The sequence below is a fragment of the Tupaia chinensis genome, unplaced genomic scaffold, assembly GCF_000334495.1.
Source record: "Tupaia chinensis unplaced genomic scaffold, TupChi_1.0 Scaffold144010_1, whole genome shotgun sequence".
NCBI lineage: Eukaryota > Metazoa > Chordata > Mammalia > Scandentia > Tupaiidae > Tupaia > Tupaia belangeri.
In genome coordinates this window covers 1,660,492-1,673,527 of record NW_006203862.1, presented here as the reverse complement: position 1 = coordinate 1,673,527, position 13,036 = coordinate 1,660,492, and the positions used below count along the sequence as shown (strand labels likewise).

General features: G+C 41.3%; 1 pseudogene; it reads right to left on the bottom strand.

Annotated features, from left to right (window-relative positions):
- LOC102480251 (cytoskeleton-associated protein 2-like) overlaps window positions 1–762 on the bottom strand; it is a 6,755-nt pseudogene extending 5,993 nt beyond the window's left edge.
- Window positions 763–13,036: the final 12,274 nt, after the last annotated feature.

Below are 13,036 nucleotides of genomic sequence, written 5' to 3'. Positions count from 1 at the left end.
GAGAGAGAGAGGGGGAGAGAGAGAGAAAGAGAGAGAAAGAGAGAGAGAGAAGCTCCCTCCATAGGGTCTGGACATGCCCGGATCCCCTTCATCTAAGCCATCAGATTTTAGGTACTTGTGAGCAGTCGGATACATTTCAGGTTGACCAGAGAAGGGATCTGAACTCTGGTCACCAAGTGGAAACTGGTTTCTCTTGAGTAGTGTATCAGTGACGTGCCATGGAGCCACCACTGCCCCTAGGCCCAGCTCTGCTATTTAAAATGAAAAGCAATACACTGGCGTAAGTTTAATGTTTTTGGAATATGAATGAATGACATTACACTACGATGATATGGTAGCTGATGAAATGTATGTTCCCTGTGTTAGGGATCCAAGTTTTTCATCTAGACAGAGACTAACATAGATGCCGTGAAGTAACTGGAGTGGGCAATGCTGGATATTTTCTGTCTTTTGCCCTGGAAGGACTCGATCTACACTTTTCTCCAGCTTGCTGTAGTACCTAAGAGGATAACTTCTGTGGACTTCATCAGCCCGGCTCCCTTGCCTTCTGGCTTTTGGATGGATTCTGCCACCCTAACAGGAGTCACCAGTAGAAGATTGGAGAATGGGAAGAAAAAGAGATCAGGGTATTCCGTGGGCTCCCTCCCTGCTGAGGTGAAAGTTGGCAGTAGATGAGTTTTTCTCTCAGCAGCCCTAATTTTGTTGAGTCACCATACCTTCCGGGTTCCACTTATATGAAGTATTGAAAGTAGCCAAATTCATAGAAACAGAAAGTAGTTGGTGGATGTACGTAGTGAGGTGGGAGAAGGAGGAGTTAAGCACTAATTTTGCAAGATGAAAAAGTTCCAAAAATCAGTGGCACGGCAATTTGTATATACTTAATTCTACTGAACTGCACATTTCAAAATAGTTAAGCTGGTAAGTTTTATGCTATTTTTAAAAACTACTATTGAAAAATAAATTCAACTGAGCCATGCACTGTAAACTAATCACAAGATAAATGTTCTTCATATTTTCAAGTTTCACTGACACTCTGGGGACAAGATCATGTAAGAGTGAGTGTCATTAGGATTTCATCTCCCATACGGTAGGACTAAAACAAGTCACTTTCTCAAGGACATTTCCTGTCTAGATTTTTACTTCCCAGCTATAAGCTCTGAAGGTTCTGGATTCTATTTTATTTATGAAAGGCAGGATTTCCTCCTCTTGTAATATTCAGTGATACCTGTTAAAGAACATGAGTGAGAGGCCATTTTACTCCAGGAAATAAGTCTCCACTAACAGGAAACTTATTTTCCGGAATAAAATGGCCTCTCATTCATGGTGTCTTTTTGTGTTTGATTGAGCTGCCTAGGGCTGCTCTGGGTTTGTCTGCCTGAGATGGTCACCAAAGCTTGTCTTAAAAAACCTCATTTTATTGTATTTTTTAAGTGTCTTTTTTTAATGTGAGAGAGATAGAAGGGACCCCTGACAGGGTGTCCCCATGCCATGACTCCTGCCCACTTGCCTTCTAGCCAGTCAGCATGTCAGGATATGGCTCCAGCATTGAGGAGTAGCTCTCTAGTCCATGTGCCACCACGGCTGGGCCATAAAATCCTTATCTCTAGTTCATTAATATTTAAGAGTTAATGGCTTGAACACACAGAAAGTAGAGAGTGATAAGGACTAAGCAGCACTGTTTCTAGCACTTTTAACTTCATTCCAGATTTCAAGGATTAAACAACACCTATGAGAAAGCTAAACTTGAACCATATAGTGCTTAAGTATATATTCTTTAAGAGTTAGAGGCTTGAGGGTCACCTCAAGGCTCCTAATGAAGGAAAAAAGGGTTGTGGAATGAGCAGAACTTGTTGAAAGATGTTTTCATGCTCTTCGTGGCATATGTATGCACCCCCTGGCATTAAAAAAAAAAAAAGGAAGAAAATAAGTTTTTTTTAAAAAAGAGTAGCATGAGAGGTTTGTGAATATAGTTTCTCATGGAGCAAAGATAATACACAAATGAAGCCATTAACAGAGCTTGTGCAGAGATACTCCTCTCTCTCTCCATAGATATGTATACATACACATATACATATTTACACATGCATGTATACACACACATATATACATACATAAATATGTGTGTACATATACATGTGTGTGTGTGTATCTGCTGATCCTCTGAATATGTTTTTCTTTTTTTTTTAGAGAGAGATTTTTGCTCTAGGGTGCATGCACTCATCAGAGAGACAGAGAGACAGAAAGTGAGAAATAATCCCCCAGGGGATCGTTATACTGCCATCAGTTCTCCTTCATTCTCCTCTTGGAGATTTTGGGCAAACATGCACATGTACTTGGCATGAGTTTTAAGCCACTGAATCTGGGACTCGTACTGCAGTCCACTACGTGGGAGTCCAGAGACGTAACCATTACACCATCTGCTGGACCCTCCTGAGTATGTTTTTCAAGTCACCGGGTCAAGGACTCAAACAGCAGTTGGCTATGTGGGATCCGTCCACCTTAACCACCATGCCACTGACTGACCCATAGAGACAACTTAATTCAATCATAGTATGTAAAGCATAATTTAGCTAAAGTAGCTAACTAGCTACCAGAGAGGTAGATAATAAACTTAGCAATTTAAAACTTAATTGATAGTATCTAGAATTCAAAAAGCAAAGAAATAGTCACATGTATAATCAGACACGTTCCATATTACAAATGCATATATAACTTGTATTCAGAGAGAAGATCCCCACTTATGTCTTCCTCTTAGTCAGAACATGAACTTTAGTTTAGGAACGTGTAAGCTACCCTTACTTTCTTCTACCTCTACTGCTCTTTCCTAGCGCCCTCATTTTTAGAAGTCAGATGGCTGACATTGTCCTTGTGGGAGGGAAGATTAGCGTAGCCAGTTACTGATTTGGATCATTAACCTGTTAGATGACCCCAAATTTCACTCAGTTTAATGTTCCCAAAATATCACAGAGAGTCTGAAAAGTCATTTTTCTCAGCAAATGAAAGTCCAAGGAGACCGCGTCTTGGCTGTTTGCCTGCCCAGCTAGAGAATGTCAGGAGACCATCAACTGGGAAATAGCAGTAATCCCTCTTTCCCAGACAACATGCTTTCAATTCTTAGGGATACTTGGTGATTGTTGCCGAGAGCATAACCCACTTTCAAAAGTATTCTTGCCAAGGGAGCACCTCAGTGTTCAGGAGTAGTTCTTTGACTGGCAGGCATCCTGGGTCCTGGGTCAACAGCTATAACCTATCCGGATTTTAGACCAGTCCTTTCAAATTGAGAAATGGAAATCTACGAATGAAGCATCTTAATTAACCATAATCCTAGTGGCGGTTGGTGCGAGCCTGTCCCAGCAGGATGGCCTGCCAACATGATAAGGAGCCCGGCTGTATGGTCTGTGACCATGGACGTTACAGGAGAAGCTCTCTCCACTTCAGATTCACTTGGATAACATCATTTCTCCTTTAGCTTAACTGAGGAGTCTGAGCAACCTCCAGATTCCAGGGACACGATCTAAATGAAGCAGCACCTTAGCGTGCTTCTTCTCTGCTGTGTCTAAGACTACCTGTATCCTGTAAGGAAGCAAAGAGTCAGAACCGCCTTCGGGTTTTCTTCCAAATCATTTCCTCTTGAGGACCATTTGCAAAGTGTTATTTAATTATTGCTCTATTGCTTTTGCAGTTAGAATGTTCCCCCCTTTCCTGGTTAGGCCTTTTCTAGCTATCAGTTGATAATCCACCAGCTTCTGGGATTTGTCTCAGGTGGTGTTGGGAACTGAAAGCAGGGACTGGAATGCAGAGTGTCAGGTGTGGGCTGGTCTGGGAGGGAGGGCTGAGACTTTCTGGTTTTTGTTTTTGGTAAATGGCTTTCTGGAACCTCTTGCTTGTTTCTGTCCCTAATTTGGTCTGTGGTGGAAGGCAGTTTGCTATGGCATTCCTACACATTCCAGTCTATCTGTTCAAGGATGTTTGAGGAGCAAATGGCCTTGGAAGAACAGATCATGTCTCTTTCCCCAGAGACAGTGCAGGATAGTGAAGTTCTTTCTGCCTAGAGAGATTCACTTACATTCCAGAGTAAAGACAAGTCTTCCCTCTCTAGAGGGGAATGTTGGCAGGGGGTTACCAGCAGCCCTAAATCAGTTTTTCCTAATTTTGGGCTTCTTCCCCTATAACAATTCTCAGTACCTGCCCAGGTAACATCTAGTCCTCACTGTGTCACCCTGTGGGGACTGAGGCTTTGGGAGCTGACACAAGATGCTGCTCTGGCTGCTGACTTCGTTGTGATTAATAAACAGTCATTGTCTCTGATGGGGGCGCTTAGGTTCTGTCAGGATGTATATGTAAAACTGCTTGCTGGGCTGGCTCCATGGTGCATGGTGGTGTGCTGCTCAGGAGAAGCCAGACCCTGCGTGGTGACTGAGGTTCAAATCCTAGGTGAGCCTGGGTCCCGCTGGACAGAAGTGCAGGTACCCAAGATCCAATGGGCTGGAGGACTAGAGAAGGGGGAGGGCAGAGTGGCAGGACCCCGTGGAGGGTGCTCCTCGCTCTCATTCTCTCTTCCCCCCGCTCAGTCACGCACGCATGCATACATGTGCTCTATTGTAAATAAAGGAAGAAAACTGCATGCAGCAGGCTCATTTGTTAGATTGCAAATAAGGTAAAACCTCCCACCCAAACAGTCCTATGGCCCAATGATTAAGGGAGTCAGATCCCATATGGCTTGGAGCCTGGATCGAATCTCAGACCTGGTGACTTGAAAAACACGCTGAGCGTGTGTGTCCCAAATCCAGACAAAATGGAGAAACGAAAGAGAAGAAATTGTGGTGTGACCACGCCCCACTGCAAGGCGGGGGAAATGCTTTCTCCCTTTCCCACTCTCTTTCTCTTTCTTTCTGTCTCCATCTCTTGTGAGCAGACTCTGGCAAGATTTAAAACAAAACAAAACAAAACAAAAAACACTTTCAACCTTTCAGTGTCTGACTTAATAGCTTCCTTCAGTATTCTAGTGAGATTTCAAATTCAGGATAGAAGAATACAGTACGTGGGATCTGAAATTTTAGAAAATAATACAATGTAGGCCCATTCCAGATTCTGATACTATGATTATGGGCATGTGGGAAGACCTAGCTGTCTGTCACCCAGCTACGTGTACTCTAGAACATTCTGTCTCTCTAGATTAAAAACGCTTCATGTTTCTATCGTGTGTAGCAAGAAAGAGCTTTTATGACGAATAACATCCCAGGAGTAACTATGGTAGATAAGAACAATAAAAAGAAATTTCCACTTAAAGTCAGGAGGAAAGCAGTTTATTTTATCACAGCAATAGGTTAAACATAACGCTGTCATTTGGGAGCTGTTTCTGAGATGGTCGTGTGAACCTGAGATCCGAAAGCCAATTAGAGAAAAACAAAACAAAACAAGCAATAACCTAGTGTGCAAATATAATACATCCAATTAGTGAAAATATAGTAGACAAGCTGTGTAAATATTTTGTTTTCTTTGGAATAAAAGAATATGAGAGACTGAGAGAGATTTTTTTTTTTCTCTGCAGAAATGTTTTGAACACTGACAAGTGAGGGTTGGGAGTTGAATTAGGACAAGCCTCCTCCTAGCCTCATAAACATTTATACGTCTTTTGTAACTCATCTTCTTTGCAAAACAAGTTAGAGCTCTTGTTTTCTGTTTTCCCTGAGGCTTTGCACTTCTTGGGCTCACAGTAAGCAGCACAGTATTAAGTAATAACGGGTGAGACATAATTCTTAGATTTATCTATCTACTTACATTTGTTGCTACATCGGAGGGGAACAAAGACATGTGTAGTAGGTCATAGGATCACAAAGCCAGAGCTACAATACGTGTTTGAAGTCAATACGGCCCACCATTGTGTTAGAGTATTTTTGATGTCATCATTAGAAGTAAGCTGTTTGCACGCAAAACACATACAGCACACAGATTTTACAGGTGGAAGTGACCTTAAAGACCACACAAAGGGGACAAGCCCCATGACCCAGTGGTTAAGGGAGCTGGATCTCACATGGCTAACCACACAGTTCAAATCCCAGCCCTGGTGACTTGAAAAACACGCCCAGCATGTGCATGCACGTGTCCCCCAAATCCCAGCAGGATGGAAGCATGAAGAAAGAATTGCACCATGAACACACCCTACGGGGTGGGGGGACGCGCTCTCGCGTTCTCTCTCTCTCTCTCTCTGTTTCTCTCTGGCAGGCACAAGTGTCCTCTAGTAATTCAAATATAAGAGAGAGACAATACAGAAGAACCAGAGTGCCAAAGGCATTGTTACTACTGGTTGGTAGAATGGTCAGAACTGGCAGGCGTGTGCCTTTCACAGCAGCGAGCCTTCCTGCATTTGATCCATACACATTAACCAGCAGTAGGAGTACTCAGGTGAATTCTGGTGCTAATGAAGGGTTGACAGAACAGTTTCAGCATGTTTTTTCTGTTCTTCATGACAGCACATCCAAACAGACTGTATTCTGTACCTAACATCAAGGTTTTGTCAGGGCAAGGAGCCTGGGCTTGGTGTTTCTCAGTCCTAGGTTTGGATCTTGGTTGTGCTCCCTGTTAGCTTGTGACTTTGGTTGAATTATTTACCTCTCGTGAGTCCTCAGCATTGCTGTCTGCAAACAATATAATATTTTATGTCCACATAATAAGAATCTTATTTATAAAGTGTAAGTTTGGGGTCAGCACGTAACATGGTGGTTAGAGCGCTGGACTCCCACATGGCCGATTGCTCTTCAAGCCCCAGACCTAGTGGCTTGCTTTCTCACTCTCTCTCATGCTCTCTGATGAGCACACATGCCCTATAGCAAATTAAAATAAACAAACAAATTAATGAATGAATTAAATACAGAATTCTTTTTGGGGCCAGCAGGTGGCATGGTGGTTAAGGGCGCTGGACTCTCACATGGCCAACTGTGATTTGAGTCCCAGACCTGGCGGCTTACTTTCTCACTTTCTTTCTCTCTCTCTCACTCTGTCCCTCTCTGGTCAAATTAAAATAAATAAAGTTAAAAAAATTAAATACATAATTGTTTTTAAAAAAGAGTAAGTTAGATGACACATACAAAGCTGTTAACATAGTGCTTAGCATGTAATAGGCATAAAGTGAGTGAGCAATTATTATAACTATCTGCCACACAGCACTGGACTGTGGACATTCTTCATATTCAGCCTGGCTTTTGCAGTTGAACTCACTGTGTGCTCTCTTAATCAGTCCGCCATCCCACCATGTCCTGCTTTGTGTTTCTTCCTACCTCCAAAGAGCTACTTTGTACTCAGCCTTGTTCCTTGACTTTACACGGATTTTTTCCTCTGTTCCATATGAAATTCTCCTCTTCCTTGAAGTCTCCTTGGATTTCTTTGGTTCCCAAGGATCCCTCTCTTTTTTGTTACTGGATTATCTCCTATGTTAGTCAGCCATTTTACTGATTCCTCTGGGCCCTCATAGGTATTTGTTCAGTCTTCCCCCAAAGTGCAAAATAGTCTATTCCTTTGTGTAACTTTTTCTTCTTTCTCTCTCTCCCCTTCCTTTTTTTTTCCCCCAGATATTTTTATTATAGGGTGCATGCGCTTGCCAGAGAGACAGAAAGCAAGAAATAACCCCCCAGCAGGATAGCCACACCACAATCCCTTCTCCATTCTTCTCTCAGGATTTTGGGCACACATGCACACCCGCCTAGCATTAGTTTTAAGCCACTGGGTCTGGGACTCGGGACTCCAACTACGTGGGAGCCCAGTGACAGGGCCATTACGGCATCTGCTGGTCCCTGTGGAACTAGCTTAACATCCATTCCTACAGAGTGCTGAAGAGCTCATTTACTGCATTCCAGAACTGGAAATCTCACTGGAGTACTGACAGAGACTATTAAATCAGACACTGAAGGGTTGCAAGTTATTTTTCTCTTTTAAATCTTGTCAGAGTGTGCTCATCAGAGATAGAGACAGAGAGAGTATGGGAGAGGGAGAAAGCACCCCCACTCCAGTGGGTATGGTCACACCACAATTTCTTCTCTTTCATTTTATCCTAATTTGGGGCACACATGCTCAGCAAATACAATAGTTAGTAGGTGAGTTGATATATGAAAAGGTGTTTCAAAATATTAATAGAAAATGCATATTATTAAAAAACTATGAATGGATTTCAAAACTTTTTGCACCAAAATAAAGATACTTCAATTCTAATGTTCCTAGAACTTTTCTAAGTCTTCTTTTATCATGCCTATCAATGATACAAGTCAAGTCAATTTCAAGAGCAATTTAAGATTATTGAGATCCATAATTTCCAAACCAAATTAGGACATGTGATTTGGTGAAAACAAATTGGCCTAGGTGAAAATTAAGCAGAAGATTTGAAATTGGGACTGTCCCAGGTAATGAAGACTTCAGAGGACAGCAGGTGGCATGGTGGTTAAGTCTCTAGATTCCCACATGGCCAACCACGGTTTGAGTCCTGTACCTAGCAACTTCAAATTCATGCCAGCTGTGTGTGTGTGTGTGTGTGTGTGTGTGTGTGTGTGTGTCAAACCCTGAGAGGAGAATGGAGGAGAAGGGATTGCAGCATGGCCATTCCCCCTAGTGGGTTACTTCTCACTTTCCCTCTCTCTGTGTACTCCAGTGAGTACACATGCCTTAAGGCAAACACTTAGAAAAAGAAAAAAAGGGAAAAAAAAGAAAAGCAGACTTCATCACAGTTCTGCTGGAAAATAGACATCAACCCAGAATATTATTTTTCTCAGTGTTTCTTTTTGGAATGGATAACTTTTTAAAAACCATTTAAAAATAATTGTGATCAAAGGTAGTTGATGATTTTCTCTCTCTCTTTCTTTCTTTCTTTCTTTTTTTTTTTTTTGAGAGGGTTTTGCTATAAGGTGCATGCGCTCACCAGAAAGACAGAGACAGAGAGAGACAGAAAGTGAGAAATCAGCCCCCTGGGAGGGATGGCCACACTGCAATCCCTTCTCCTCCATCTTCCTCTCGGTATCTTGGACACGCATGCACTCACGCCCAGCATGAGTTTAAGCCACTGGGTCCAGAACTCGAACCGTGATCGACTACGTGGGAGTCCATTGACAGCCATTACGCCAACTGCTGGTCCCGCTGATGACTTTCTCTTGATGTTTTTTTATTTTTTTTTATAACAAACTAATTTCATGAAGAAGACTTGGAGAATAAAAAACTGATCAGAAGAAAAATAAACAAGAAGACTATTAAGAAAAATACTCTTAGTTTTTAAATTTATAAGAGGATTCTAGATGGTAAATGTAATTCCTATTTATGCCATCAGAAATATGCTTTGTGCAGTCAAGTGCTCCTGAAAAACTTGTGTGTGAGTTGATTTCTGGAAAGGCTTATCGAGCTTTGAGTCCATAGCAAACCTTCACACTAATAGACATTCTCCAGTGAACACTGATACCAAGAGATAGCTACAGAAGGGAACTTCAGAAAGTTCATTAAGACTTGGGATTAAAGTATGAGTTTATTTGGGTCCCCCAAAATTTGAAATCCAAATTTTTTTTAAAAAAATGCATTTTCTGAGAACTTTTTGAAGACCCCTTGTATTGGTGTTTATTGATACATTAAAAAATTAAAATATAGCAGATTAAAACAGTGTCTACTATCTCACAGTTTCTGTGAGTCAGAAATCTGGTGTGGCTTATCTGGATCCTCTGGTTTATGCTCTGCCCTGAGGCTACCATCCAGATGTCAGCAGAGCCACAGTATCTCCAGGCTCACCTGAAATCAAATGTGGTTGTTGGCAGGCAGTTTACCATAGTTCATTGCTTTGTGGGCCTCTCCATAGGGCAGCTCAGAACACGAACACTTGCTTCATTACAGCGAGCAAGTGAGGAGAACGAGAGAACCAGAGAGAGAGAGAGAACCAGCGAGAAAGAAGTTACAATGGTTTCTAACTTAATCTCAGAAGTGACATCCCATCACATTTTCAGTATTCTATTATTAGAAGCAATTCACTAGATCCAGCCCATACTCCAGGGGAGGGGATAATACAAGGCTGAACACCAGGAAGTGTGGATTACTGGTAGCCATCTTGGAAGCTGCCTAACACAAAAGAGATAAATGTGAAGAGTTACTTATGTTCATCTTTGTATTTCAAGATGGTGAGACATAGCTTTGTGCAAAGTAGATTGAGAACATTCTAATTCATATTTCACCTATTTGTATCCCCCTAACAAAATCCTTGTGAAGGAATTCACAACCTTCTCATTCTCCTCGGTCATTCATAAATCTATAGGCTAAACTAGAAAGTGACAAGGAAGAGAGGATCATAAAAGAAAAGAAGGTGGAATTAAACATTTTTTTCCTACTGTAAAAAAATTTTCACATGTAAAAAAGTAATAAACTATAAAAAAAAAAGAGAAGAGGATAGAGAAAGATAGCAAGTGAACAATAGAGGGGATGTTAGTAGAAAAAAAAAAAGTAGAGAAAATTGTATACTGAACTGACAAGTATCTATTACCTAGAATAAGCCATAAGCATCATAATTAAGAGGACTGTTGAATAAAAGTTCTAAACAGTGTTCTAAAAGTGGTGAAAAACATTTTAGTAATAAGCATAAAGGTTAACATTTCTTCTGGATTCACCATCTGGTGAATAGGCAGTATTCTAAATGCTTTATGTGGATTACATAATGTGATTCTCTGAATAAAAGCGCATTGCCATTTTCAATAGCACTTGCTTAGGAAGTACCGGAACTACCAGAACTAAATGCTGTGCATCACCATAGCTGGTTCAAAAATAATTGAAAATTATCAGTGAATCTGTACCATAGACCCTCACTGAATCTAACTAAAGAGTCTTCCCTGCCTGGTGAAATATGAGGAATGACAGAATTATGAGCTTATTCTTTCCAGTCTAGAATGTAAACTTTCCATCTTGATTAACATAATCATATCTTTACTTGTTTGTTTATTTATTTATTTAACTCCACTAAACTTTCCCTATTAGTGGACTTCCTCACTGGAGCATGTGCCCTTGCCTGGCAAGTAAATCGACTCAGAGATTCCTTACTGATCGTTAGTGGTCATTGACTTTCTTTTATCAGCGGACAACTGCATAAGGTGGGGTCTAAAATTAACTCCATTTTACTCTTGAGGAAACTAAGGCTCCAGGTAAAAAACCTGCCAAAGACCAGATTATAAATGATAGAACTGGACTTCGATCAATGATAGCCTAAGGCCATACTCTTAGCTACAACATTATATTGAAATGGTAGGAAAGGAGATGACACACGTGTATGCAGGTAGGTTTAAATGGATGATGGGAAGAGAGATGACTTCTATTTTGCTGTGGGAGCAGAAGGTTATAATGAAGACAGGGAAACTTAGTTCACTCAGCTTGCTTAAACAAAACTGCCTTAGACTGAGTGCTTAAGAAACTAATATTTAACAGTCTGAATACTGGAAGTGCAAAATCAGGTGTCAGTAGATCTGGAGTCTGATGAGGGCCCATTTCCTAGTTCATGCCCATCTTCTCACTATGACCTCATGTGATGGTAGGGGCAGAAAGGTCTCCAGGGTATCTTTTATAAGGGCACTAATTTCCATGACCTAATTACCTCCTTTACATTTTATTTATTTATTTATTTATGTATTTATTTATTTAAAGACAGATTTTTGCCTGAGGGCACATGTGTTAGTTGGAGAGAGAGACAGACACAATAAGAGGCAAAGTGAGAATCCTCCCCATCCCCAGCTGAGGGAGAATGGTCATGCTGAAATCCCTTCTCCTTCATTCTCTTCCTGGGATCTTGGGCACACATGCACACGTGCCTGGGATCAGTTTCAAGTCACTAGGTCAAGAACTTAAACCATGATAGGCTCCAGGGGAGTACAGCAATGTGACAGCTACACCATCTGCTGATCCTAAGGCCTACTTTTTAATACCATCACTGTGCGGATTAGGATTTTAGTATGTCAATTTTGGGAGGACGCAAACATTCAGTCTATAGCAAAAACCAACCTGCCCAGTTGCATGATTTTCTCTAGCAATGATCAGCTCCCTTCACATAGAGAGAGAGAAGATTTACTCACTTAGGAACAGACAATTGAATGGAGAGTCTCTAAAGGAAGAGCAAAGAACAGGGTAATAGGGCATTGAAGACAAAGAACCATTTCACAACATTCTCTGGAGCTGGCCTTGCATTTAGAATGGATATAAACCTGAAGCTGTTTAGGGCTTGGGACAAGAAGGGAGATATGATTCTATTTATCTACAGCCAGCTTCAGATGCTCGGAGCTGACAGGTCACTACCTTTGTTTTCTCCCGCAGTGTGTTCCAATTGCCAGATGACAATGATATTTGGTTGCTCCAAACCAAGATCACCCTCTGGCCTACCTCCATGTGTGACTCTGTTTACAGCTCATCAACCCTCAGCCTTTTCTGGGTTTTTGGAAGCTGCTCCCAATGAACTGCTAATGCTGCTGATGGCTGTGGATGATGGGAGCAGCAAGTGGAAAACAGTCTCATGTAAGATGTGAGAATATGCTGAACTGGAGAGAAAGCGATTTAAAAAAGAACACACACGGGGAAAGTAGCGTAAGCCTCTTTATTCTAATAAATAGCTAAAGCTGATGACAAATCAGGTATTATGTTAGAAGATTGAAGTTCTTTTTAAGTCATTAGGAACTTGATTTCATCTTTCAGCTCCTCTTTGCAGTTACTGGTTACTGATCGTCATGTGATCTGAGTGCTTACTAATTGATCGATGAATGGATTAATAAAGGAGGGAGGGAAAAATCTTAGGGTCTCTGCTTGTGCCATTCTCTTTGCCTGGAACACTTTCCCTTCTCTAACATTACTACATAAATCCCACCCTTATTTGAAGGTTCCTCTTCCTCTGGGAAGCCCTATCTAACTCCTGCCTATAGTTAACTTTCCGTTTCTAATGTCTGTAGCATGGAACATTTTTCAGAATAAAAATAGTCATTTATGGAATCGCCATCTTCCAGTAATTAACCAAAATGACGAACACAAAGGGCAAGAGGAGCGGCACCTG